The following is a 27,600-nucleotide window of genomic DNA, read 5'->3' as shown; positions in this document are numbered from 1 at the left end:
AATTTCCAGCTCTGCAGGATCCAGCTTCCTCTTCTGGCCCCCAGGAAAACTGCATTCTCAAGCTTCCTACAAATACACACACATATCATTTATCAAATGTGAATCCAGTACTTAAAATGCCAAGATGAAATTCTCTGTCAATGTGGACAATAACACATTTCTCATTTTTGTGACATCTACTCTCATCAGTCGTTTAGGTTTTTTTTCAAGCTCTCAAGCATCTCCTGCTTTCCAACCTTACAACACAGGGGAATTTGTCAAGCTATATCTGAAAATGACATTTTATGTATGATAATCATTGTATTAACTACAAAGCATTCATCTATAGAGCTTTATCCATACTAAATCCTGTGCCTTTATTTTTAGAATACCACCCGAAAACTACCAGTTTGCTCTGCCTTTGGCCTTTGCTGTGGAAGAAATCAACAGGAGTCTATATCTTCTACCAAATGTGTCTCTCATGTTTTACTTCTTCACAGACAATTATCATGATAAACAAGCATTTCAAAAATTCATATACGTTACTACCAAAAGCTATAGACTTCTTGTTAACTACATCTGTAAACGTAAGATCAAATGTCGTGTAATGATTACAGGACCAATGTTAGCACCATCCATGAGCCTGGCACAATTCTTTGACATCTACAAATATCCACAGGTGAGGTTGTTTTGGTGATAAAGTATGAAATCTTTCTCTTTTCTTGGCTAAGCCTGATGCTGAGGAGAGTATATGGAGTAGATTGGCTTCACATTAATGTAAATCAAGTTCAAGAGTAATTAATGGGACATTCCCAATTCATCGTTTGATATGTAGATGAGAACAAAAATTAGCAGTCAAAGTGATTTTCCTTGAACAAATTGTAGACGGGTAATTTTCTGCAGGTTTCTAACAGTGTTGTATAACTGTAGTAATAGGGGAAATTGCCTTCCTGTCATTTAAACTGGTACTTCACACACCTCAGGGCTTCCATTGAGATTTCTGACAGTCCTCTACCTCATGCTGCTTCCTGTGTTCTATGTCCTTTAGCTCACCTATGGACATTTCAATCCTATCCTGAGTGATCATGAACAGTTTCCCAGTCTGTATCAGATGGCCCCCAAGGACACAGCTCTGGCCCTGGCCATGGTCTCTTTGGTGCTTCAATTCAACTGGAACTGGGTTGGGCTGGCCATCTCAGATGATGACCAGGGTCTCCAATTTCTCCCAGATCTGAGAGGAGAGAGTGAAATCCAAAGAATCTGCTTAGCCTTTGTGATCATGATTCCTGTCAACATGGAGCTATACATGTCAAGAGCTGAAGTGTATAACAACCAAATTGAGACATCATCCACAAATGTTGTTATCATTTATGGTGACACAGACAGTACTCTAGCTGTGTGCTTTAGAATGTGGGTATCACAGGGTATACAGAGAATATGGGTCACCACCTCACAGTGGGATTTCATTACAAGTAAGAGAGACTTCATCCTTGACTCATTCCATGGGACTCTTGCTTTTGAACACCATCATGCTGATATTTCTGGTTTTAAAAATTTTGTTCAGACGTTAAACTCTTCCAAATACACAGACCTATTCCTGGACCGACTGGGGTGGTTGTACTTTAGCTGTGAAGCCTCCACATCTAACTGTAAGACACTGGAGAACTGCTCATTCAATGCCTCACTGGAATGGTTAATGCTACAGAGTTTTGACATGGCCTTTAGTGATGATGCTTATGATATATACAATGCTGTGTATGCTGTGGCCCATGCTCTCCATGAAATGCTTCTTCAACAAGTAGAAAACCAGCCAGTCTCAACTCTGAGAGAACTGGATTCTGACTGCTCACAGGTACTGTATCTTCCAGTGGATGGTACTTGGTGTCATCAATGTTATAATCTCTAAAGAGTCTCTCACATGCCAAAACCAATATTTGTCATGTATGTGGTGTTTGCTATAAGGGATGGTTTGCATAAGTGTACTCACCTGATTCTGACACCAACGTATGCTCTGGGGACCTTAACCCTCGTGATTCTCTGATAGCTATATTACAGGAAATAGTGCTGATTCAGTTCAATATCTACTTGTGTACCTGTGTGTGTGAGTACATTTGCATCTGATTTTCTGTATGTTTTGTGTTTGTTTCTGTGTACGTGTTTGTATCTTTGTGGGTGTCTAAATGTATTTCTGTGACTTTGTATGCATGTGTATAGATGTGGTACTTTGCATGTATGAATATTTCTCTCCTGTGTTTGTTTGTGACTGGGGATATGAGCATATGTTTGTTGTGTGTGTCTCTTTGTGAATATTTTTATCAGTGTGTGTCTCAGTGTGTGTGATTTTGATTGCTTAGGTCTGTCTGTATGTGTGTGTTAGTGTGTATGTGTATTAATGAGTATGGCTGTATTATGTGTGTGCCTCTGCAGGGGTGTTTGTGTGGAAGTGTGTGTGTGTGTGTGTGTGTGTGTGTGTGTGTGTGTGTGTGTGTGTTTATGGTGCATATTTATGTTTGATATTTGTGTGTTTTTCTGTGTTTGTGTTTGATGGTTTCCCCTGAGAGAACTAAAATTCAAGGACACAATAACTTTATTTATTCACATGCTTTCATTGAGTTTCTTCCCTGGGCACCTTCAATAAAGTTGTCTTAAGATGAAATAAAATCATCTTCAGACTTAAAATAAAGGAATATAGAATAAAGCATGTTGCCTATCTTTCAGCTTCACCTATATCTGAAGAATATGCACTTTGTTAATCCTGCTGGAGATGTAATACATATGAATCAGAAAAAAAAAAACACAAGCAGAGTATGGCATTTACCACATTTCTAATTTCCCCCATGGTGTTGGACTTAAGGTGAAAATAGGAGAGTTTATGCCATATTTTCCACATGGTGAACAGCTCCATTTATATGAAGATATGATAGAGTGGGCCACAGGAAGTAGACAGGTGGGTATGACAAAATATATTGGTGTACACTTCCGAGTTGTAGCCACTCTCAAGTGAGGCCATTTGGGTTTCTCTGTGACTTAGTGAAATTAGATGGATGATCATGTAAAAACACAATTTTAAACTTCTGGATGATGTTTCTTCCCATCATTTTTTAAAAATATGATTTTTTTGGTAAGTTTTTGAAAATCTAAGACAAACATATGATATATTTTTATCATATCAGAAACATTTTGCTTTGTAAACAAATATAAAACTAGATATGACCACTTGATATTATTCACAGTAAATTTATCAATATTCTCTTGGTACCATTCTGATTGCTGCCCATTGATTTTCATCTCTTCTGTTGAATCTCTATTCCACATGCTGGAAATCTGAAGCTATTTGTAAGGAAAGATTTGGAACTAGGAACAGATATGCAAGTCATTAATTGATATTCTATTATTTTATTCAAGTACTTTGACTAGGAGGTCCTAAACTGCCTTCTTGTCTAACAATACATTCACATTTTCATGGGCCACATTAGATATTAACTAAAACTTGTTTTTTATACTTTTTATGTATATGGATGTTTTTCCTGTGTATATTTGTTCCATATGAGTATTAGGTATGTAAGCATGCCCACAGAGGGACTATGATACCCAGTGCCTGAAAACAATTTTGCACCTAAGTGAAGGAGTTGGGGCATTGAGCAGCAAATGTGATAGGTTGCTGCCACCTCTCCTGCCCTCAAACATAATTTCGAAAGGAATCCTTCATTATGAGAACATTTCTTTGCACCTTAATTCTTGCATAACACATTCAAGCAAACAAACAAATAAAAAATAAACAGAAAGATTTGTATTGTTTTCTTGTTTGGTTGGACAGGTACTCATAATTATAATAATTTGTCTTTGAAAAATTTTGAAAATAAAATATCCCATTATGTGTTCTCAGATATATCATAGGTATTGATTCTGATATGTCTGGTTTTATGGTATCTGAACTACATTGCCTACTACATTATTGTTTGCTGAATTTGAAAGGCGTTAACTTCCAGAAAGTGTGCAAACTTAATCTGAAGTGATATCTCAAGTTACTAAGATAGAGTTAAATCAGGAGTTAATATTCTATTTTCACAATGATGAGAAAATTATGCTCAGAGAACAGAGCAAATGGGTTGAAGTTTTAGCTACTAGCCTGAACCACTAGATCAGAAGAGAGTAATGAAATCACAAGTCTGCTTCTACCAGGCCTAACTTGAACAAACATTACAAAACATCAACCAAAAGGATAGGGAGGACTAAAAACAAAACAATATGTGCCATATTCTAGATATGCAAATTCTAAGTAGAAATGAAACTTGCAAACAGTGAGGAAGCAGGACTCCAAATGATACAATCATAGGCTTAGGTGACAGTGAACTCAATGACATACTAAACAAAGACTTCAAAGAATAGTTGTAAGAATGTTCCAGAAATCAAAGAGCATTCAAGTTACCTCTGAGGATAATCCAACTAGACAAACACTTGCAAATAATAAGGAATTGAATGAAGAAGAGACAAAAATTCAATAAAGGTACAATAACAATGAAGAATTCATACTGCCATTCTGAAAATGAAAGACACAACAATTCACACAGCAAACTGTATTACACGTGTTACTAAGACAATACCTCAAGTAGAAGACAGGCTATTGGGACTTGAAACAAGACAGATGAATTATAATTTATTATATAAAACAATATAATTATATAATTCATTACATAAGTATATAATTCTTTATATAAAACAATAAGGAATGATGAAGATCAATAAAATATCAAGTTAAGAAAGCACAGGCAGAAGAGGAGGACAACATGTGAAAGGACCAAAGGTATTTCTAATAGAATGACAGCCACAATTTTACCAAATGCTGGGGAAATATGGCCATCCAGATAGAGGAGGCTGTCAGAGTGTCCAACAGACAGGTTCAGAAAAGGATAGTTTGAAATTTGAATATTACTATAAGGACTATGATGGATTAGGCCTCTGCTTCAGTTTGGCAAGTGGTGCTGCTATGTGGTGAGTTTTATAATCTGAGTGGTACTTCTATCATGGAGTCAGTTGAGCTATGGAGGGTCTGGGGACATACTAAGTTCTGTGGCCCTTTTACAGCACAAATGAAATCTATTCCTTTTCTAATTGTGTTTTATAAGTATGTGATCAATAATAATGTCCTTATAAATAACAACCTGTACCTTCACATATACACTTGACTCACTGGAAAATCATTGCTGTTAGTATTTTGTAAATGATAGTGTCTTAAAAAATAAAACATCCCTGTGAGGGAATGCTACACTATATTTGTCCAAATGATTGTATTCCTGTAAAGGTACAAGTAGACTAGATTGGAGTCAGGAGTCTTTGTAAATATTTGGTTATTCATTTACCCTCTTTGAATGTATGTATGTATTCCTGTGTGAGTTTAAATTCAGGATATTGTGGAGGCCAAAATAGTACATACAAGCTCCTGGTCCTTGAACTACAGACAGAGGTAAGCTTCCACGTGGATGCTGAGTCCAAACCCTTGTTCTCTGGAAGAGCTGTAAGCTCTCTTTTTTCAACTTTTCTGTATTAAGAAATTTTCTACTAATTCCACATACTATCCATGATCCTCCTTCCTCCCTCCTCCCACCCCCAGCCCTTTTTCCCAAGCTACCCCGCATCTCCACATCCCCCAAATCGAGGTCTTCCATGGGGAGTCAGCAGAGCCCAGCACACTGAGCCTAGGCAGGTCAAAGTCCCTTCCCATTGCACCAAGGCTGTGCAACATTTCACACCTCAGGCACCAGATTCCAGAAGCCTCCCTACAGACCAGGTACAGATGACGATCCCCCTGCCTGGGTGTTCCCCAAACAGTTCAAGCCAAACAACCATCTTCTGTATCCAGAAGGCCTAGTCCAGTCCCATGGAGGCTCCACAGCCATTAGTCCACAGTTCATGGGCTTCCCCAGTGTGGAAGGTCATCTCTGCAAGCTTTCCCATCATCATCTGGACACCCCTCTACTGTAGTATCCCTCCTCTCTCTCATCATTTGGATTCCCAGAGCTCAGCATGGTGCCTGGCCATGGATCTCTGTATCTGCCTCTATCAGTCACAAAGGCTCTATGATGACAGCTAGGGTATTTGCTAGCATGGTCAATTAAATAGACCAGTCCAGGCACCCTCTGGACCACTGCCAGCAGACCAAAGTGGGGTCAACCTTGTGGATTCCTGAGAGTCTCCCCAGTACCCTGCCTCTTCCTATTACCATGATGTCCTCATCTATCATGGAATCTTCCTCTCTGCCCTCCCACTGTGTCCCTGTTCCATCTTGAACCTCCCATTCCCCTCTGTTCTCATCCCCCACTCCTCACCCTCTGCCACCCCCACACCCAGTCCACTCATAGATCTCATCCACTTCTCCTTCACAGGGTCATCAATGTGTCCCTCCTTGGCTCTTTCCCTGTTAGCTAACATCTCTGGAGTTGTGGGTTGCAGTCTGGCTATTCCTTCTGTTCAATTTAGTATCCACTTATGAGTGAGTACATACTATGATTGTCCTTTTGAGTCTAGGTTACATCACTCAAAATGACATCTCAAAATGACATTTTCTAGATTTGTCCATTTGCCTCCAAGTTTCATGATATATTTTTTTTTTACTGCTGAGTAGTACACCATTGTGTATATGTGCCATATTTTCTTTATCCATTCTTCAGTTGAATGGCATCTTGGCTGTTTCCAGGTTCTGACTATTACAAATAATGCTGCTATGAACACAGTTGAGCATGTGTCCTTGTGGTAAAATTGAGCATTCATTGTGTATATACCCAAGAGTGGTATAGCTGGGTGTTGAGAAAGACTCATTCCATATTTTCTGAGAAACCACCATACTGATTTGAAGAGTGGCTGTACAAGTTTGCATCCCCACCAACAGTGGAGGAATCTTCCCCTTGCTCCACATCCTCTCCAACATAAGCTGTTTTCACTGTTTTTGATCTTAGTCATTCTGACAGGTTTAAGATGGTATCTCAGAGTTGTTTTGATTTGCGTATCCCTGATGACTAAAGATGTTGAGCAATTCCTTAAATGCCTTTCAGGCATTTGAGGTTCTTCTCTTGAGAATTCTCTGTTTAGCTCTGTAGACCATTTTTTAATTGTATTGTTCAGTATTTTGATGTCTAGCTTTTTGAGTTCTTTATATATATTTTGAAGATCAGCCCTCTGTCAGATGTGGGGTTGGTGAAGATCTTTTCCCATTCTGTAGGCTGTCCTTTGGTCTTATTGACCCTGTCCTTTGCTCTATAAAAGCTTCTCCATTTCAGGTGGTCCTATTTATTAATTATCACTCTCAGTGTCTGTGCTACTGGTAAACACTCTTAACTGTTGAGTCATCTCCTGCCACTGAAGTCATGAATCCTACACAACTTGTTCTTGCCACTGCCTACAAATATTGCTGACAAACAGAAATATTGAGTCACCATGTGCTGTGATGGTAAAGAAGTATTGTGTGGTGGTAGGCATGTTGTTTATACAGCATTTGATAAATAGCTAGTGTTTTGTGTTGTCATTTAGCTGACAGGTGCATGAGGAAGACAGCATGAAGATGTGAATTCAGGGTGCTGCAATGGGAGCCTGCTAAGGAAAATTTGGGATGATGCACGTGCTGTTACTTCCATGTGAGGGAGGTTCTCAGAGTTTTGACTGATGCCATTGTAGGGTGTGGTGACTAAAGAGTAGTAACTGTGGGTAAAATTACTAGAAACAGCTAAACACGAGACAGCACTTGATTTCATATAAAAAATGGGGAAAATTTGGACACTTGATGTAGAAAAAGACAGGTATCCCACTTAAGACTTTTGTACACAGTAGCAACGAATGTCACAATAATATAAATAAAATAGTTTTGTAGTGAGAATAAATAGCCGCAATTATTCCAATGATAGTTTTGCATACACAGTCCATATAAGTCAACACATAATAGATTTGGAGATGGCCAAATTCAAATGAGAATCCATAAGTGTTTTTTGACATTTATTGCCAGTCACTGTCTATAATGCAAAGAACATTTAAAAAATACATTTGGTGCGTTGGAGAGATGTCTCAGCAATTAAGGGCATGGGTTGCTCTTCTAGAGATCCTGTGTTCAATTTCCAGAAACCACATGCTGGATCACAACTATCTATAATGTGATTCGCTGCCCTCTTCTTGTGTGCAGGCATACATGCAGGCTGAGCACTGTATACATAATGAACAACTAAATCTTAAAAAAATGATATTTAGGGTCAATGAGAAGAGTTAGCAGGTAAATCTCTTGCCACAAGTCTGATGACCTGAACTCATTGCAGGAAGCCCATTGAAATGAGATGGAGCCAACTCCTACAAGATGCCTTCTTGACAATTGCACTTTACACAAACACACACACACACACACACACACAAAACCACTCACACACATGTGTAAAAAATAAACAGATTGTAAAACAATTGATTTAAGATAATAACTATAAAGGGCATTTATATTAATAAATACCAACAAAAAATTAACAAAGCTTTATGTTTATGAATATTTGAATTAGGCATATGTAGAGGATAGTAAATCCTTACAGGGCCAGGTCCCAGTGAAGGACACTGGAGGTATCTGATGCCCTTTGTACCAGAGTTACAGGTAGAAATTTGGGACTTCACATGTTTTGGGAACTGGATTTAGGCCCCCTGTAAGAGCAGACCATGTTCTTAACAGATGAACCATCTTTCTAGCCCCTTTAAGAACAACAAACAAAAAATGTAATTATAGCTGTCCATAAATGCTAGTTTGGTTTTATTCATGAAATGACTTAAAATCCTGGAAGCTCATCATTGCTCTCCGTTATTATCCACAATTTAACACAATTATAATCATATTTCACTTATTACTGAGGTGGAAATTACAACTAATGAATGGGGTATTATTGTTCAATTCAAATATTCTGTGTAGCCATTCTCACTTGGGAGTTCTCATCTTGTCTTGTTCATGCTGTTTTACCAAAACCTCCTTCACAATTGAGTACATTAGTAGAACCCAGGTCTTTTGGAGTCCACAGAGGTTTCCTAGTGATATCTGAGCTTGCTTTACCAGCAGGGCTGCATACGAGGATGATTGGACCTCAGACCTGGGTACTAGGTGTTTGGTAGGGTCTACATTTAGCTGTATCTAGTACTGGGGAAGTTTTTTTGCCTCCCCCCTTGACATTGATATAAAAATTCCTTTGGAATAAAGTTCTGGGCTGGGGGATTAGGATCTAGGCTCCTCTGAGGCTATCTTGAGTTTCTGTCTCTCTCTTCTCTCTATATTTCTATCTAAATTTCTTATCCCTCACTTCCCAGGAACATCCATGGGGAAAGTACCCACAGTGGTCTCATGTAGAAGGAAATTAGGGAAGGAAGTAGGTGCTCTGTGTTCACAAATGTGGTGATATAAGATACAAGCCTTCTGGGTGTTATATATGTGTAGAGTTTCTACTTTAATAGTAGGATTATTTCATTTTATAAAATGTTTAGTGTCCCTGTTCCCTGATGAGGACACAACTATAGGCATTATATTTAATTAATTTTTTTGAGAATTTCATACATCATTATAAAACCTCTCTCTCTCCCCATTCTATTTCCCACAACTCATATGCACCAAAAGCTCTCAAACTCAAAGGCTCTTTTTAATTTACTAGTTTCAAACACTCATTTTCATTTTCTGCTTTCACATACATATGCACTTGCATGCACACACAATTGATTCAATTTGTTGTTGCTTGGCTACTCATGTGTTTGGTGATCATATGGAAATAAAAAAAACTATAAGAAGTTTCATCCTGGATATGACCAAGTCTCCATCTCTCATGAGGGCATCACTTCTAATTCAGACAGGAAGATTCATGTTATAGTGTATCAATAGGATCTGTGTTTGTCCTTGAAGAAGATAGGCATTATGAAATGGAAGCACTGCTTTTCATAAAAGTCTCAATTACATCTTTATCAATAATGTATGTGAATGGTGTAAAGCTTCCAAAATACACTGGAGTGGCCTGTCCATAAGAAATGCTGAAGTGGAACTAACAATACCTTTGCTTTCTGCTTCAGATATGGATCAGTGTTTGAAGTGTCCAGAGGACCAGTATGCCAATGCAGAGCAGAACCACTGCCTGTACAAAGATGTGACCTTTCTGGCCTTTGATGACACCTTGGGGATGACTCTGTCCTCTATGGCCTTGGGTTTGTCTGCATTCACCGTTCTGGTTCTTGGGATCTTTGTGAAGCACCAAGACTCTCCCATTGTGAAGGCCAATAACCTCACTCTCAGCTACATCCTGCTCATCTCCCTCATCTTCTGTTTCCTCTGTTCCTTGCTCTTCATTGGCCATCCCAACTCAGCTACCTGTATCCTGCAGCAAATAACATATGGTATTTTATTCACTGTGGCTGTTTCCACTGTGTTGGCCAAGACAATTACTGTAGTTTTGGCTTTCAAAGTCACTACTCCTAGAAGAAGGATGAAGTGGCTCCTGGTATCAGGGGTACCTAACTACATTATTCCCGTCTGCACCATCATCCAAATTATTCTCTGTGCAATCTGGCTGGGAACATCTCCTCCCTCTGTTGACACTGATGCATACTCTGAGCATGGCCACATCATCATTGTGTGCAACAAGGGCTCAGTAACTGCTTTCTATTCTCTCTTAGGATACCTGGGTTCCTTGGCCCTGGGGAGCTTCACTGTGGCTTTCTTGGCCAGGAATCTCCCTGACACATTCAATGAAGCCAAATTCTTGACATTCAGCATGCTGTTGTTCTGCAGTGGGTCACTTTTCTCCCTGTCTACCAAAGCACCAAGGGCAAGGTTATGGTGGCTGTGGAGGTTTTCTCCATCTTAGCCTCCAGTGCTTGATTGTTGGGATGTGTCTTTGTCCCCAAGTGCTACATCATTTTGTTAAGACCAGAGAGAAATTCTCTTCAAAAGATAAGGGAGAAATCATCTTCCAGTACTCACATTTTGTAAATTTTAAATGACACATGTAATGTTGGTACTGAACAACCTATTAGCATATGATGAAAGATTATTCATTAGCTAGTGACTGTCACTGTTTTTTTAATGATGTTGTTTATCAGTGACTCGTGTACTACTTTTATCTACATTGTCTCCCATAATCTTCCACTTAGCTATCTATTTTTACAAGACATGGCTGTTCGAAATTATTGCAGAGTGGTAATGTTCTATTTGTCTCATATGTACTATAAGATTTATAATAAAATCTGATGCTTCTTTTTGATATCTTAGTGAATGTAAGACATTGACACCAATTGAATATTGGAGAAATTGAAGGAAGTTTGTGACCTCATGTTTTCAGATGAAGGCAACACAATTCTCCCCCTTGCGGCTGGAAGACTAGAGAATTCTGATGCATCATGGGAGTTAGAGGAGTAGAACTTAGGAGAGAAGGATGTTTCAATAAACAGATATTGCAGAATATTGCAGAAGCTCGAGAGATGTCTAAGTAGACAAAATCATGTGCTGCTCTTGCAAAATGGCTGAGTTCAATACACAGCCCTCATAAAATGTAGTTCACACCACCTGTAACAGTAGCTCCAAGGGATCAATGCCCTCTTTGGGCCTCCAAGGACTTTTATACACACACATCCACATAACAATACACTCAACACACACACACACACAAACACACACATACATTCACACACATCTGAATCCAACACCTTTTTGTCTTTCACTAGAAAGCAAAGAGATTTCTATGAGATTATAATAATATAAAATTCATTAAAAGAAAATATACTAGGATAAAACAAAAATAACACATTAGATTGAACCAAAGAAACAAAGAGAAGGAAAGGAACCCAAGAAAACTCAGATGAATCAGAGACCCAATTTGTTGCACACTCAATGCCACCAAAACATAAAGTCATAGGCATTGTTCATACTCAGAGAAACTAGTAGGGTAAAATGAGAGAAGAAAAAAATAAGAAGACAAAACAAAACAAGACAAAAGAACAAACACAAGATGAAAAATACAAAGAAACAAAAAAGTGAAATACCCTGTCATGAAATTGTGAGACTAGAACCATCCAAAGATGCCATTTTCTCTTGTCATCTAATGTTGAACATGCATTCTACCCTTCAAAGTAGTTGGTTTCCCCAGTGAGACTCCCCTGGAAGAAACTAAATTTCATTAGCAGCTGGATATTGCTTCTGGGTTAGGAATGAGGCATATGTCCACTTCACCTTTCAGCTCAAGTACCCTGCACTTGATAATGTTTTGTCAGTCTGACACAAGCTAAAGTCATCTGAGAGGAGGGAACCTCCATTAAGAAAATATTTTTCAACTTTCGGTGGTGGTGCACACGTTTAATCCCAGCCCTTGGAAGGCATAAGCTGGCAGATATCTGTGAGTTTGAGGCCAGCCTGGTCTACAGAGTTAGTTACAGGAGAGCCAAGGCTACATGAAGAAACCCTGTCCTTTTTATTTTTATTTATTTATTTATTTATTTATTTATTTATTTATTTATTTGGTTTTTGAGACAGATTTCTCTGTGTAGTTTTGTGTTTTTCCTGGAACTCACTCTGTAGACCAGACTGGCCTCGAACTGACAGATATCCGCCTGGCTCTGCCTCCCAAGTGCTGGGATTAAAGTCGTGCGCCACCACTGCTGGGCAGAAATCCTGTCTTGATGCCTCCCACCTCCCCCAAATGAAAATGATGTCCAGCTATAGGGCATTTTCTTAGTTAGGCATTGATAGGGAAGGCCCAGATCAAAGTGGGTGGGGACATTCCTAGGCTGGTGGTCCTGAGTTCTGTAAGAAGGCAGGCTGAGCAAGGCAGTAAGCAGTACCCCTCCATGGCCTCTGCCTCAGTTCCTACCTCCAGTCTTGGCCCTGTTTGACTTCGGTCCTGGCTTCCTTCAATGATGATCTCAAATGTAAAAGAGTGCAAAATACAACTTTTCCTCTCCAACTTGGTTTTTGGCCATGTTTTTTTTTTTTATTGCAGCAATAGAAACTCTAACTATGACAAGTTGGTACCAGGAGTGGGGTCTTGCTTTGACAGACCTGACCATATTACTTTGTAGGAAAACCTTGAAGGGACTTTGCAATAATGTATAAGAAAATCCTTTGAGTATTTAACTAATGGTGAACTGTTCTGTAGTAGCTCACAATATAAGAATGGTGAGTGCAATGCAGAATATGGGAACATGACTTGTGAAGTTTTAGAGGGAAGTTTAAAGACTCTCTTTGAGACATTTGTTATTTTGAATTAAGATTCTGTGGCCCCGGTTCACCGGGGCTGAATTATCAGCTCTGATTAACAAATTATCTGAACTACTAAACTGAAATTTTGTTTTAATGAGTACTTAATGCTGGTTAGCTTGAGAAATTAGTGATGATTAAGAAGAGCCCATGGTAGTGTTGGTGCATGGCTTTAATTCCAGCACTCTGGAGGCAGAGCAAGGCAGATTGTTGTAAATTTTAGGCCAGTCTGGGCTACAGAGTGAGTTCCAGTATAAAAATAAAACTAAAAGAAAAAAAGAGAGGCCCAACATTGCTGAGTTGAAATCTTCTGAGAAGTGGTTCCTGAGAGCACACGGATGCTGTGTCCCAGAGGTAGTTGTATTTCATGCTGGGAGTCAAATTTGGTGGTGTGAGAGTCACCCAGGTGGTACTGGTTTTGAAGGCATGAAGTGGTCATGGATTCCACCTGAGGCTTGGCACTGTGAGAGGACAGGAGATGCCATTGGTGAAGGTGTAAGTACACTAGCACTTAAAGGTCCAAAATTAAAGGAGACATACAGAGAATTTGAGGATTGGAACCATGAAAAGAGTCTATGAGAGGGGTTGATGAAAGTGCAGCCATGTTGCAGCAGAAGACCCATCATTGTGGTTGATGTCAGTACTGTGGGGTGACTGACAAGAACAGCAGCAGCTATAGAGTGGAGCCATCCTGAGCCTGGAAGGCAAGCTGTGTGTGCTGCAGATGATGGAGCTGAAGAAGTGCCCTCAAGCCCTTTGGAAAAGCCCAGAAGATAGTAAGTGGATCTAGACATTGGATATCAAACTATTACACAGTTGGAGAGTGGATTTTATTTGTCAGAGAGAGACTTTGCCTTGGGCCTTTCCCTCTTGAAGTAAAGAATTATTTAACCTAATTTTTATTTTTTTAGGAGCCCACACTTGAGAGATTTCAAACTTTTAAAATCATTTTTAGATTTTAAAAGAGACTGGATGTGTTAAAGGGACTGATTTTTTTTTTGAGGGACGAGGTTTCTCTATGTAGTAGTGGCTGGACTAGAACTCACTCTGTAGACCTTGATGGCTTTGAAATCACAGAGATCCACTTGTCTCTGTCTCCTTAATCTTGGGATTAAAGATGTGTGCCACCACTGCAAAGCAGGAGTGCATTTTAAAAAAAGATTTATTTATTATATATAGAGTTCTGCATGCATGTATTCCTGAATACCAGAATAAGGCGCCAGTTCTCGTTATAGCTGGTTTTAAGCCAACATGCAATAGTTGGGAATTGAACTCAGGACCTCTGAAAGACCTGGCAGTACTCTTTTTTTTCAAGACAGAGTTTCTCAGTGTAGCTTTAGTGCCTGTCCTGGATCTCACTCTCTAGACCAGGTTGGCCTCGAACTCACAGAGTCCCTGCCTGGCTCTGCCTCCTGAGTGCTGGGATTAAAGGCATGTGCCACCACCACCCTGCTAAAAGATTTATTTATTTTTATGTGCATTAGCATTTTGCTAGCACGTATGTCTTTGTAAGGGCAACAGATCCTCTGGCATTGGAATTACCAACAAATGTGAACTGCCATGTGGTTGTTGGGAATTGAACCCGGGTCCTCTGGAAAAGTAGCCAGTGCTCTTAACTGCTGAGCCATCTCTTCCATCCAGCAGTATCCTTAACCTCTGAGTCAAATTTTAGTGTGTTCAGTTGTGGGACTTTTAATAGTGTGAGACATTTAATCTTATTTATGTTTTTAAAAAGTTATTTATTTTTATTTTATGTTCATTCGTGTTTTGCCTGCATGTATATCTGTGCCAGGTATTGGACCCCATGGAACTAAAGTTACAGACCATTGTGAGTTGCCATGTTGGTGCTGGGACTTGAACCTGGGTTCTCAGGAAGAATAACCAGTGCTGTTAAATGCTGAACCATCTCTCCAGCCCCTACTTAGAATTTAATGTGAGATCCTGGGGATGAATGGGAAAGGAAAGGTAACTTTGTGGTGATGTATTTGTGTGTCAAGATGATATGGGGTCAATCGTGCTGGATGGTTTCCTACCAACTTGATACATCTGAGTCATCACATCTAAAGTCATCTGAGAAGAGGGGGCATTAATTAAAAAATGCTTTCTGCTCTTATGTCCACTGGGCCATCTCTTCCACAGGGCACAGGCATTGCTGTGTGAGGGGAGGAGGAGGAGAATGGCAGTTCATCCACACCCATGCCACAACCAGACCAATGGGTACTAGAGAGAGCATTTCCTGTGGTCATAGGAATGGGAGAACTATCCCTGACCCCCAGCAGCTGCAACACTTGGGAGAGTTAACACTATACTTCATGAAAGAAGCACAATAGAGCCAACCTTGTTAGTGTGGTTGTGGATGAGCCAGTTTAAATTTGTGAGTATGGGAGTTCTGTCCTAATTACTCATCTGTCTTGAGGAGGCTTGGGTGGAGGAGAGTTGCCCTCCTCCCCCATGTCCATCAATATCTGGGGCAAGTGATAGAGCTGGCTCTGGGGTCATAAGAGTGGGAGAGCCTTACCTGACCCCCACTAGGTGCATCACTTGGGAGTGCAGGCCCTGCACCTCACCAGTGCAGCACAATGGATCCATCCTTGTTAATGCAGGTGTGTGAAGTTGTATGCATTGGAGTGTTGTCCCAGTTAACATCTGGTAGACCAATCCTACAGCTTCCCAGGCCCAGACCCAAGGATGTGACTTGGCCTGCCCCACTCTCCACCCCATCTATGATCTGCTGGAGCTTGTGAAGGGTCCTGGCCTGTAGACCTAACATCTCAGAATCTCTAAGACACAGGGTAATAACAGGATATCCAGGAGGAGCCTGAGTGAGGGCCCAGCATTAATAGATAGTAGAAACCAAAGGCCTTGAACCAGTCCTATGACTTTTTGCAATGAACACTTGCAAGTAAAGATAAATGCACAAAGGGCTTCGTGGTGAGAATCACTGTCTCACACTGTAGCTTCCATGATGAGATTTAAAAATATTTCCCTTGTTTCATTTTATTTTATGCATTTTTCTTTTTTCTCTTACACACACACTCTTTCTCTTACACACACATGCACACACACACACACACACACATACACACACACACACAAACTATTTGAATGGATCAGGCAACTGAAGTGGATTTCCCTGAGAATGAGGGAAGTTCATTATGGGAAGAGTCCTGAGGCTTTATAGACACATGAGGCATCTTCTTCCTCTTTGGGGGACCCTCTGTGTATAAGAGTATATGCTAGTCCCCACCTTCTTTATGGATTATTATTTACTCTTGTTTTCCTGACTGATCTGGCTCCCTCAGACATGGTTCACAAAGTCCTGGTTCACATACAGCCATCACACAGACCGGTTCTGAAGCTGCATGCCAAGGATCTTCTGCTGATTCTATCTGGAGTCTTGAGTACAGAGAAGCCTCCAACTCAATGGCTGCAAATGGTCTTCCAGGATTGTAGGTTTTTCCCAGTCTGTAGGAGTTGAAGGAATATGCACCAATTTAGCTAAAGGTGATGGACTGTGAGGAAGTGACAAGATAAAGACTGCTTGGTTGTTTAGAGTAACACAGAGAAGTGAGTACAGAGTCAGTGGTAGTAGTTACATCTGGGCATTTGACACAGGGCACCATAATTCATAGAGAGTCTCCAGGCATTCTATGCAAATTGGTTGTTCTGGTTGACATTTGGTGTTGGTGTATAAAATGATGTCCTGAGTTTGCAATAACTTAGTATGTAGCTCATTATGCAGTAACCTATATAGTACAATCTTCATAAAAAGTTACAACTAATGTAAGGAATTTGGATTTCTTCAGAATAAAAATACATAAGAAATGAAACCATAAAAAATTGGTGAGATGTCTTAAGGCCTTCAGAAACAATACACTATATTGACATGCTTGATGTATTGTATGTCAAATTTACAACATGTTTAATAATATTTACATGTATAACTCGTGAATCTGTTCATCAACATATGTAATTGACAGTGGAAATAAATTTTTTTGAATAATCTAGTTGTCAAGTTAATAAAATTTATGAATGTTCCAAGAACAACTTGCAGTAGGGTGTAGATGGGAATGATGAAATTAGGGGTCCTTGCTGTCAGCAGCCATCTCCTCCTCCACTTCTCCATGGAGTAGTGATCTTCAAAGCTATAAGTACAGTGAAAGTTTTGGCCATCACAGTGTAAAGAGCCACAGTGAACAGAAGTCCAAATATGTTCTGCTGCAGGATACAGGTAACTGTGTTAGGATAGCCAATGTAAAGAAAGGGACAGAGAAAACAGGATGACAGTGATGAGCAGGTTATTACTGAGATGCTGATTATTGGCCTTGACAATGGGAGTGTCTCTGTGCTTCAGAAACACCCCTAGAATGACATCTGTGAGTGATGAGAAGCTCAGGGATATGAAGCTGAGTATCTTTCCCAAGGGGTCATCATAGGACAGAAATGTCACAGACTTATGTTGACAGTGGCTCTTCTCAGTATTTGTATAGTGAGTTTCTGGACACTTCATACACTGCTCCAGATCTGGCAGAAATGCTGGTGATCATGAATGCATACTCAGGTTTCCCCTTTTATCCTAAGCCACTTCCATGCTCTGGAACATTGCAATGTTATCTGGGTCATCTTGCTTTCTTTCAGATACAAATACAGAACAATTAAACTCCATTTGCCTTCTGCTTTATGCTGACAGAAAGTAAATAGCCCCAATGCTTTCTCTGTTGTTACTTGTATGGTGTCTTCGCCTTTAGTGATACTGTTGTATTTGCTTTACAAGTTATTAGAGCACTGAATACATTGCATGCACCTAACATTTGCTCTGACATTGCCTCTTCATTAATACATTTCCATTCTTAGGAGGGCATGGGACATCAGTGTGATAGAGAGGATGTCCCTTGAAATCCTTATCTTATAATTCTGTTCTCTTATATGTAGCCAAAATGTACCTACATTCATGAAGTCCAGAGTATTATCTAAGTTTCCTCATTCTCTGAAGGAGCCTGAGTAAATTTAAATTCTCAACTTCTTGCAGCCTAGACACTCTTTTCATAACTCTATAAAATAGTATCTATGTAGTGCATTGATACAGAACTGCTCATGTATTTTTATGTCTTTATGGAACAGTGTTTTAACACCGTGTTCCTGATATCTTATCAATTTACTCCTAGATTATGATGTATGCTTATGGATTTTTTGCAATGTTTTCAATATATTAATAACGCCCATATTTCTATATACATTTTTCTTTGGGATATATATTTAATTCTTTTTATAGCATCACATTACCATTCATAATCCTTATGTGATACATTCATATCATGATTTTACCCTCCTGGAACTCCTCTCAGATTCTCCCCATCTCCATGCCCACCCAATTCCACCCCTTTTCTTTTTCTCTTTCTTTAAAAGGAGAAATAAATAAAACACCAACAAAATGACAATTAAAAAACCTTACTCTCTCACACAGGCACACACAATCTACAAAAACACAAAACACAAGGTTGTAAACCGAAGTATAAAGGAAAAGTCCAAAAAGACCAGAAGAAAATAAATAAGACTTACAGCCCCAAACAGCACCTCCTTCCCTGAGCCCCCTATTCTAGCCCATGACTCTGCCAGCTTTACTGGAGCCAGGCTGGTCCGAGAGACTCCAACCTGCCCAAAATCTCCAGACTGCACTATCTTCCCTGGGCTCAATATCTGCCCACTTCAGCAAAAGACTTGTGCTTTACCAGGGGCCAGGCTGGTCTTAGATACCCAAAGCATCCCTTTCTCTGGGATCCATATTCCATTAAACAGCATTACTGGAGGCCAAGCTGGTCATAGGGACCCCACTTAAGTCACCATATCACCTTAAAGTCACCATACTCCTTAAAGTTTGCCCAACAGTCCCAGACCGACTCCCTCCCCTGGATTCATATTCTAGCCCATCTCAGGCAAAAGACTTCTGCTTTATCCCAGACCCAGGTGGTACTAGAGACACAAGGTAAGACACTGCCCATTGCCAGCCAACACTCCGTAAAACTGGCATAACAGTCTCCAACTGCACACCACCTGCACTCCATTTCCAAGACCACAATTCTGGCAGAAAATTTCTGCTTTACTGGAGGCCATACCATACCAGGAATCCCAGACAATAAGCAGGTAACAAAAACAAGGCTACACAGGTTGACATCCAAAACCTCAGAGGCCTTTCAGGCCACAAAATCCCACTGGAGAGACCTTACTGGACCTATAGACAGCCTAGTCACCACACTTCCTGGCCACTTAGATCAGAAGACAAGAGAGAAACAGAAACCAAGTAACAAAATACTCATTCAACTGACAAACTCAGGAATTAGCATCTAGATGTACAATCAACCCAAACCTAGATGCCTGTCTGCTAGTGTAAGAACACAATCAGCAACAGAAAGGATATTATGGCACTACCACAGCCCACCTACCCTATAACAGAAAGACCTGAACATTCCAACACTGCTGAAGCACAAGAAAGCAACCTTTAAAACAACTTTATGAAGATGATAGAGGAAAGAGGGAATGAAAAAATCCCTTGAGGAAACTGAGGAAAAGACAAACACAAAATTGGAAGAAATCAATAAATTCCTTAAAGAATTCCAAGGAATCTGGGAAAATACAAACAAACAGGTGAAGGAAACTGTTCAAGACCTGAAAGTAGAAAGAGAAGCAATGAAGAAAACACAGATGGAGGGAATCCTGGAAATGGAAGTTCTGGGTAATTGAAACTATGAATGTAAGTATCACCAAGGGAATTCAAAAAATGAAGAGAGAATCTCAAGTGTTAAATATACAACAGAAGAAATATATTCAAAGGAAAAGTTAAATCTAAAAAAAAATTTTCTAAAACATCCAAAATTTGGGAAACCATGAAAAGCCAAAAAATAAGAATAATACAAATAGAAGAAATATACCATTTAAAGGCCCAGAAAATATATTCAACAAAATCATAGAAGAACCTTTTCCTAACCCAAAGAAGGACTGCCAATACAGGTACAAGAAGCTTACAGAGCACCAAATAGATTGGAACAGAAAAAGAAGTCCCCATGCTACATAATAATCAAAACACTAAACATACAGAACAAAGTACAACTATTAGAAGCTGAAAAGGAAGAAAGCCAAGTGACATATAAAGGCAGACCTATTAGAAGTATACCCTAGTTCTTTTTTTAATTAAGAAAACTTTTAATTCATTTTACATACCAACAACATATCCCCTTTGCAGCCCTCCTCCAACTCTCATCCAGCATCCTCCCCACATCCCAAGTGTCATTTCCTCCTCTGAAAACATAATGCCTCCCATGGGTACTAAGCAAAGCCTGGGGCATTTAGTTGAGGCAGGTCCAAGCCCCTCCCTCCTGCATCAAAGTTGTGCAATGGACTCCCAAATGCCAGTTCATGTCCCAGAGATAGATCCGGATCCCACTTTCAGGGCCCCCCTAAACAGACCAAGGTACACAACTGTATCCCATATGCAGAGTTCCTAGTCCAGTCCCATGTCGGCTGGACAGCTGTTGTTCTAATGTTCGTGAATTCCCACTAGCTAGGTTCTGTAATCTCTGTAGATTTTCCCATCAAGATCTTGATGCTTTTTGCTCATAGAAGCCCTCTTCCCTCTTTCACAGAACCTGGAAACAACCCAGATTCCCACCAAACCTAAGAATGGATAACAAGAATGTGATACAAATACACAATGGAGTAATACTCAGCAATAAAAATAATGGCATCATAAAATTTGGAGGCAAATGAATGGAACTAGAAAACACCATTCTGAGTGAAGTAACCCAGACTCAGAAGTACAAACATGGTATGTACTCACTCACAAGTGGATACTAGATGGAAAGCAAAGAGTAACTAGATTATAACCCACAACTCCAGAGAGGCTAGCTAACATGGGTACCCTAAGAAGGATACATGGATCACCCTGGGAAGAGAAAATAGATGAAATATCCATGAGTAAACTGGGGGTGGTGGAAAAATGGAGGGTGGGGTTGGGGAATGAGAACATAATGGAATGGGATGGTTGAACTGGAACAGGGAATGAGTAGGAGATCAATGAAAGAGATACCTTGATAGAAGGAGACATCATGAGGATAGGGAGAAACCAGGATTACAGGGAAGTTTCCAGGAATCCACAAGGGTGACCCAAGCTTGGACTACTAGCCATAGTGGAGAGGATGCCTGAACTGGCTCACCCAGTAATTGGATCAGTAGGTACACTAACTGTCATCATGGAGCCTTCATCCACTAACTGATGGAAGCCAGTGTAAAGATAAAAAACCAAACACCAGGCTGAGCTTCAGGAGTCCAGTTGAAGAATAAAGAAGAGGGATTCCATGAGAAAGAGGCATCAAGATCATGTTGGAGAAACATATAGAGACAACCAAACCAAACTAGTTTGAGCTCATGACCTTTAGACCAACAGCTATGGAACCTCCATGGGACTGGACTAGGACCTCCGTGTAATCAAGACAGATGTGTATCTTGATCTGTTTATGGGAGCTGCCTGGCAGTGGGATCAGGATCCATCTCTGGTGCATGAGCTGGCTTTCTGGAGCCCACTACTTATGGTGGGACACCTTGCATAGCCATAATGAATAGGAAGTGGCATGGACCAGCCTCAACTGAATGTACCAGGCTCTGCTGACTCCCCATGTGAGGTCTTACTTTGACAGAGGAGGGAATAGGGGGTGGGTTGGTTGCAGGGGGAAGCTGGGAGGTTGTAAGAAAGGAAGAAAGGGCAATTTCTGGTTGTTATGTAAAATGAATAAAACCTTTTTAATTATAAAAAAAGAAACACATGTCAACATCAAATATATGTTAAGTAAGGAGTTGGAAAATATTTTCTAAGCAGATGGACCTAAGAAGCAAGTTGGTGCAGCTATTATAATATCTAACAAAATAGACTTCCATGCAAAATTAATCATAGGAGGTAGAGAAGAACATTTCATACATATCAAAAGGAAGAAAAAAATCCAAGAAGAGAACTTTGCAGTTTTTAACACCATGGCTCAAATTTCAAAGCCCTGGCATTTGTAAAAGAAACATTACTAAACCTGAAATCACACAAAATCCTCACACATTAATTATAGAAGACTTCAAAAACCCTCTCTTACCAATAGACAGGCTATCCAGATAAAACCTAAACAGTGAAATAATGGAGCTAAGAGATGTTATATCTCAAAGGAACTTAACAGACATTTACAGAACAGTTCATCCAAACACAAAAGAATATACTTTCTTTTCGGCATCCTCTGGAACATTCTCCAAAGTTTGCCAAATACTTGACAACAAAGCAAGTTCAACAGATACAAGAAAACTGAAATAACCACATATACCTTATCAGACTATAGTGGATTAAAGTATTTCAGCAACAACAGAACATTCATCTACTGAATCACTACTGGTTCAAGAAGAGATAAAGAAAATAAAGACTTCCTAGACTTCAATGAAAATGAATGTACAACATACCTAAACTTATGTATGGTGATATTTTATTTGTGCTGAAATGTGAATTGTTTTGTATGTTAATAAATAAAGTTACCAGGGGTTCAGAGCTAAAAGCAAGCAATTTAGCAGATGTCCAGCAGTTGTGGCACATGCCCTTAATCTGATCTCATGACAGGCACTGTCCTGTCTTTGTGTTTTCAAGGACACATGTAAGCGGTGACCTGAACCTTCAATCTCAGTATGAATCATAGAGACCTGGAGGTCTGTATAGACAGGCAGTGATGAGGAAATCATGTGGTTGAGTTAAAACCAATGAGAAGGTAGAACAAAAAGGCAATAAAAAGACACGTCACACAGGAGAAGGTCTCTCTCTCAGGGGAAGGACAGCAGTGATTGGAAAGCTAAAGGCTATTCACTAGTGCTCTGATCTTTGGGGCTTTTAACTGTGCATTTGGCTCTGCGTTTCTTATTTAATAAGACCGTTTATAATTTCATCCACACTTATGTGACCCAATGAAAGTTGTGTAGAAGAAAGTTCATAAGACTAATTGCCTACATAAAAAGGACAGATCTCATACCAGGAATGTAAGAGTACATCTTAAAGTTTTAGAACAAAATGAAGAAAGAACACTGAAGAGGAGTAGATGGAAAAAACGTTAGTCTGAGGGCTAAAATCAGTAAACAGAAACATAAAGATCATTGCAAAGAATCAATGAAACAAAGAATTGCTTTTTGAGAAAATCATCAAGATAGACAAACCTCCATTCAAACTAAATGAAAGGCAGAGAGAGAATACCCAAATTAACAAAATCAGAGATGACAAGTGTGGCACAGCAACAGTCAGCCAGGAAACCCAAAGAAACTTTAGGTCAAACTTTAAAAACCCATACTCCACAAAATTGGAAAACCTGAAAGAAATGGATATTTATCTTGATAGATACAACTTACCAAAGATAAATCAAGATAAATTAAACAAATTAAACAGACCTATCATCCCCAAGGAAATAGAAGCAGCCATTAAAAATCTTTCAACCAAAGAAAGCCAGGGACCAGATGGCTTTATCAAAGAATTCTCCCAGACCTTTGAAGAAGAGTTAATATCAACATTCTTCCAATTATTCCACAAAACAGAAACAGAAGGCACATTGGCAAATCCATTTTATGAGGCCAGGTAACCTTGATACTCAAACCACAAAAAGTCAGCAAAGAAACAGAGTTACAGACTAATTTCCCTTATGAACATAGAATCAAAAATAATAAAATACTTGCAAGCAGAATCCAAGAATATATCAAAATGATCATCTACCATGATCAAGTAAGCGTTATCCCAAAGATTTAGAGATGTTTTAATGTATCAAAATCAGTGAATATATTCACCATACAAATTGAAGAAAAGAAAATAGCATGATTATCTCATTGGATGTTGAAAAATCCTTTGACAAAATTCAACACCCTTTTATGATATAAGTCTTGGAGAAATTAGGGATACAAGGAACATACTTAGTCATGGCTAAGACAATTGATGTCCAGCCTATAGCCAATATTAAAGTGAATGGACAGAAATCCCATTAAATTCAGGAACAAATGCTCTCCTCATATTTATTCAACTTGAAGTTCTGGGGCGAGCTCCTTGGCCAGTGAGGAAGAACGACCACCACTCGAGGATTCTTCTCAGATCACACTTTATTGGAGCGCCTCTTGATTAAGGGAGAGCTGAAGGTGAGGGGCCCCGAGAACTAAATTGCAGCTGCTTATATGAGGACTCAGGCAAATGTGCCGTACTGTGATTGGGTCCTGCCAGAATGCAAGCACGGGGAGCCATGGGATAGGCTGAGGACATAAGGTTGATTACCATACCCATGCATGCATGCGCAGATCACAGGACACGTAGTCCTGAGAGCATAGCCAAATATGGAGTTGTTTACAGCTAGGCTACCAGGAAGCCAGCACCATCTTAGAATGGTGGCTCCCTACAAAGTTCTAGTTAGAGCAAAAAGATAACAAGATAACAAAAGGAGATCAAGGGCATAGAAACTAGAAAGGAAGAAGTAAACTTTTACTATTTGTAGATGATATGATAGTATACATAAGTGACCCCAAAAATTCTACCAGGGAACTCCTACAGTTGATAAACATCTTCAATAATGTGGCAGGATACAAGATTAACTAAAAAAATCAGCAGTTCTCTTATATACAAATCATAAATGGGCTAAGAAAGAAATCAGAGCAACACCACCCTGTACATAGCCACAAATAATATGAAATACCTTGGGGTAACTCTAACTAAACAAGTGAAAGACCTGTATAAAGAGAAGTTTACATCTCTGAAGAAAGAAATTGAAAAAGATGTCAGAAAATGGAAAGCTCTCCCATGCTTGTTGAGAGGATGGATTAACATAGTAAAAATGGCAATCTTACCAAAAGCAATCTACAGATTCAATGCAATCCCCATCAAAACCCCAACATGATTCTGTACAGACCTGGAAAGAACAATACTCAACATCATTTGGAAAAACAAAAATTAAGGAGAGCTAAAAAATTCTGTACAACAACCCCCTCTGGCAGCTTTACTATCCCTGACATCAAACTCTACTATAGAGCTACAGCAATAAAAAACAGCTTGGTATTAGTATAAAAACTGACATGTGGACCAATGGAATCAAATTGAAGACCCTGACATTAACCCACCCACCTATAAATACATGATTTTTGACAAAGAAACCAAAACTGTACAATGGAGAAAAAGAAAGCATCTTCAACAAATGGTGCTGGGATAAGTGAATGTCAACATGTAGAAGATTGCAGATAGATCCATATCTATTGCCATACACAAAACTCAAGTCCAAGTGGATCAAAGACCTCAATATAAAACAAGTTACACTGAACCTGATAGAAGAGAAAGTAGGGAATAGTTTTGAACGCATTGATACAGGAAACCACTTCTTAAATATAAGACCAGTAGCATAGACACTGAGATCAACAATTAATAAATGGGACCTCCTGAAACTGAGAAGCTTCTGTAAGGCAAAGGACACAGTAAATAAGACAAAATGACAGCCTACAAAGTGGGAAAAGATTTTCACCAATGCCACATCTGACAGAGGGCTAATATCCAAAATATATAAAGAACTCAAGAAACTAGACATCAAAATAACAAAAAATCTGATTAAAATGGGCTATAGAACTAATCAGAAAATTCTCAAAGGAAGAACTTCAAATTGATAATAGACATTTAAGGATATCCTTAATTATCAGGGAGATGCAAATCAAAATGACTCTGAGATTCCATCTTACACCTGTCAGAATGGTTAAGATCACAAACACTGAGGACAGCTTATGTTGGAGAGGATGTGGAGTAAGGTGGACACTCCTCCACTGTTGGTGGGAGTGCAAACAGGTACAGCCACTTCAGAAATCAGTATGGCAGTTTCTCAGAATATTGGGATACAATCTCCTCAAGACCCAGCTATACCACCCTTAGGCATATACCCTAGGAATACTCAATCATACCACAAGGACACATGCTCAACTATGTTCATTATTGGTAATAGCCAGAATCTGGAAACAACCTAGATGCCCCTCAACTGAAGAATGGATCAAGAAAATGTGGCACATATACACAATGGAGTACTACTCAGCAGAGAAAAACATTGATATCATGAAATTTGCAGGCAAATAGATGGAACTAGAAAATATGAACCTGAGTGAGGTAACACAGACTCATTAGGACAGTTATGTAGATTGGTATGCTTGGGAAGCCCCCCTGGTGGTAGGATCAGAATCTTTCTCTGGCACATGAGTGGTTTTGTGGAGTCCACTACCTATAATGGACCCCTCATGCAGTCTTGAGGCAGGGGGAAGGGCTCATAAGTGGATACTAGACATAAAGCAAAGTGTAGTCAGGCAACAACCCACAACTATAGAGAAGCTAACTAACAGGGAAGACCCAAAGAGGTGTGCATGGGATGCCTTGGGAAGAGGGAATAGATGAGATCTCCATGAATGAACTGGGGATGAGGGGTGGGCAATGGAGGGTAGGGGGTAGTGGATAAGAAAATAAGGGAATGGGATGGTTGAGCTGGAACAGGAAGTGAGGGGGAATGCAACGAAAGAGATACTATGATAGAGAGAGACATCATGGGGATAGAGAGAAACCCAGTGCTAGAGAAGCTGCCAGGAATCCCCAGGGATGACCCCAGCCTGGTCCAATAGCAATAGTGTAGAGGGTGTCTGAACTGAACTGGTTTGCCCCAGAGATCAGACCAGTGAATACCCTGTCATGTCAGAACTTTTCTCCTATGACTGATGGAAGCAGATGTAGAGATCCACAGCCAATCACTAGACAGTGTTCCAGGAGTGCAGTCAAAGAGAGAGAAGAAGGGTTCTATGAGCAAGTGCATCAGGACCATGATTGGGAAACACCTAGGGATGATCAAACCAAACTAGAGGGAACTCATGAATGTTGCATCAATGGCTATGGAGCCTACATGGGACTGGAGTAGGCCCTTTGCATGGCAAGACAGTTATGTAGATTGGTATGCTTGGGAAGCCCCCCTGGTGGTAGGATCAGAATCTTTCTCTGGCACATGAGTGGTTTTGTGGAGTCCACTACCTATAATGGACCCCTCATGCAGTCTTGAGGCAGGGGGAAGGGCTTGGATTTGCCTTTTTGAATGTGCTTCTCCATAGGAAGGCTTGCCTTCTAGTGGTCAGGAGTAGGGTGTGTATTAGGAGATGGAGGCTGGGGGGTGGGAGGAGGGAAGAGGGGATCTTTGATTAGTGTGTAAAATGAATGAAAACATTTTCGAAATAAAAAATGAGGTGCAAATCTAAACAAAATTCTCAATTGAGGATGCCAAAATGGCTGAGAAACACTAAAAGAAATGTTCAACAACCTTACCCATCAGGCAAATACAAATTAA

At 39.8% G+C, this 27,600-nt stretch overlaps 2 pseudogenes; one reads left to right on the top strand and one right to left on the bottom strand.

The window, feature by feature from the left end:
• LOC143266770 (vomeronasal type-2 receptor 116-like) overlaps positions 1-27,600 on the bottom strand; it is a 50,923-nt pseudogene that overhangs the window by 8,956 nt on the left and 14,367 nt on the right.
• LOC102913079 (vomeronasal type-2 receptor 116-like) lies at positions 587-10,957 on the top strand (annotated as a pseudogene).

This window comes from Peromyscus maniculatus, chromosome 1, assembly GCF_049852395.1.
Source record: "Peromyscus maniculatus bairdii isolate BWxNUB_F1_BW_parent chromosome 1, HU_Pman_BW_mat_3.1, whole genome shotgun sequence".
Classification (NCBI taxonomy): Eukaryota; Metazoa; Chordata; class Mammalia; order Rodentia; family Cricetidae; genus Peromyscus; species Peromyscus maniculatus.
The sequence above is the reverse complement of the archived record's forward strand: the minus strand, read 5'-3'. Positions and strand labels throughout refer to the sequence as shown.